Here is a 2,610-nt window from a genome sequence, read left to right on the forward strand (position 1 = left end):
AAAGGGCCACCCCTCCACCATTTCTCCCTTTCCTGTCTCTTCTGAAGAGCTTGTAGCTATCCAGTGCAGTGTTCCAGCTCTGTAAGTCGTCCCACCACATTTCTGTGATGACGACTACATCATAGCTCTACTGTTGCACCATGGCCTCCAACTCTTCTTGTTTGTTACCCATGCTGTGTGCATTAGTGCACATGCACCTCAGCTGGACTACTGATTTCACCCCTAACTCAGGCTTACCACCCTTGAGCCTGCTTCCAGACAGCCCAACTGCATCCCCTTCCCCCTTCAAAGCCCTCTCAAAGGGCTTTGAGTTTAAAGCCCTCTCAAAAAGTTCCTCCATTCATAAGCTAAAAACCTTCTGCCCTTAACAGAGAGCCCATCCAGTTCCAGCAGGCCAGGTGCCATAAAAGTTGCCCCATGATCAAAGAACCTAAAATTCTGCTGATTACACCAACCCTTGAGCCACTTGATAAGGTGGGCTCTCCTATTTCTTTCACTGTTTTTTTCTGCCACCAAAGGGACTGAGCAGAACACTACCTGTGCTCCTGCCCTATCAACCACTTGACACAGTGCCCTAAAGTCCCTTTTAATTGCCCTGACACTCCTCTTTTCAATCTCATTACTGCCAGCCTGGAGTATCAGCAGTGGGTAATTATCAGAGGGCTGAATCAGCCCAGTCTCTCAGCGATACCCCTTACCTGGTCCCCAGGGATGCAACAGCCCTCCCTGTGGAATGGATCCGGTCAACATATGAGGCCCCCTGTTCCCCTCAGAAAGGAGTCATCCACTACAACTATCCTTCTTTTCTTTTTAATGTCAGAGGTGGTGATCCGCCTGACAAATGAAGCATAATTGGAAGGCTCATTAAGACAGATCCTTTTCTTCTACATCATCTGGCTGACCCTCTGGATCCAGGGCCTCATACCTATTCTGAAGTGATACCTGGGTAGGTGATGGGGGTTGAGAGGAATTCTTATTACCTCCCTGAATAGGGATCCATTTCCATTCCCCTTCATCCACCAGGTGTCCTCCTATTGCCTGATAGTGGGAGGCATGGGAATCCTGTGACTCCTGACGAGCCTCCCTCAAGGATGGATCAAATACATAACACAGGTTAGCTACTCTAAGCAAGAAATTAATATCTCTACAAAGGCTTCAGTATTGCTTAGTGAACTGCAGTGTTTTGAAATATAACTATTGTTATGTATTTTACTGTCGCCTTCTGATGAGAAGGCTGGCGACCTGGTTCAAGACACAGCACGGCAACCCGGCCTCCCCCAGGTCACTCGGGCCACAGACATGCACAGACACCAATGTGGTGGATGGTCAAATGGCGTTTATTATCTTATCTCATGGGGTTAAATAGTCAAGGGGGCTTCACTACGTCAAAAGGGGATGGTGGGTCTGGTTGGGGTTAGTAAGGAGTGGAAAACTACTGAGTTTAGGAGGGGCTGCATGCTTTAGGGGTAATTGATTAACTATAGCAGGAAGAAGGGGGGAAGGGTCTAGCTTTCCGTCACATCCCGAGATCTTCCGTTCACCTGTCCCTATCTACCACATTTTACCTGTTCCATAATCCTCCTTTGTGTAGACTGCCTTTCATATGAAAAATCCCCAGAAATGATACTTGGAAGTAAAGAATTAAGCACTCATTTTTCACATTGCTGCTGTTTTCAACAGATCAATGACATTGTCTTCATTTATACCAGGAGAAAATAGTCATTAAAAAAAATCTGTTATAATTACATTGAATTAGAATTAAAGAAAAGAAGTTAAAACTAAGGAATAAAATATGCTATCAATTTCTTTTCAAGGAAGGTTTGGAAATGGAAAAGTGAAGCAAAGGAGTAGCAGAAGGAGTCTGTTGTAGAACCTGGAGTGTCTCAAAACATGAACAAAATTATATTTGAATGCAGTAAATCTAGTAATTCAGGATTGCTTTGTCACACAAGTGGAATGCAAACATTTATTTCAAAATAAGTCAAGTCATGGAGGTACAGTGCGGCGGCTACCTGCCACGACCTCAAGCAGTCGAGATGAGCCGGCTAGCACTGTCTGTGTGAGGCCGGGTGGCCGCCATGTGTGTGGGCACTCCAGGGAAACGGCGTCTGCCTCCCTGGTAGTGCTGAGCGCTGCGGCGTGGGTAACGCAGCTTTGGTAGCTTCACGCTGAGAGGAGATGAAGAGACGAGAGAAGGACACTTGCTTGTGAGCCCAAAGAGCCTTTATTCCCCCAGGTGCGGCAGGAACAAAGTGCTCTTGGAGCAGATGCAGTGACAAATGCTGCAGAACAAAGGATGGCAGCAGATTAAATAGGGGGTGGGCAGACAGGGGTGGAAACCTGGCTCGCCCAATGGGGACAAACGATAGAGCAATGACATAGATTATAACAACCAATGGTAACATAACAGAGGTGGGTACAGAGTCCTGGGACGAATAGAAAGGTTAAGGTGGGGTGATTGATACAGAACTTTCTTGAAGAAGCTGGGGGTGGTTCCAGGATTGACAACCGACAGGGAGTGAACAAACCTTGACTGATGGGACCAAATAAGGAGAAAGCAGGGAGAAGTCAGAAGATTGACAGGTAACAGGGGATCCAAGTGGTGGGAAC

At 46.8% G+C, this 2,610-nt stretch overlaps 1 long non-coding RNA gene across 1 annotated transcript; it reads left to right on the top strand.

Annotated features, from left to right (window-relative positions):
• Positions 1 to 241: 241 nt before the first annotated feature.
• LOC128813769 (uncharacterized) lies at positions 242 to 2,309 on the top strand. Its single transcript, XR_008439170.1, has 4 exons — positions 242 to 648; positions 821 to 946; positions 1,024 to 1,113; positions 2,237 to 2,309. It is a non-coding gene; the product is annotated as an uncharacterized LOC128813769 (long non-coding RNA).
• The last annotated feature ends 301 nt before the right edge of the window (positions 2,310 to 2,610 follow it).

This window comes from Vidua macroura, chromosome 1 (assembly GCF_024509145.1).
Source record: "Vidua macroura isolate BioBank_ID:100142 chromosome 1, ASM2450914v1, whole genome shotgun sequence".
Lineage (NCBI taxonomy): Eukaryota > Metazoa > Chordata > Aves > Passeriformes > Viduidae > Vidua > Vidua macroura.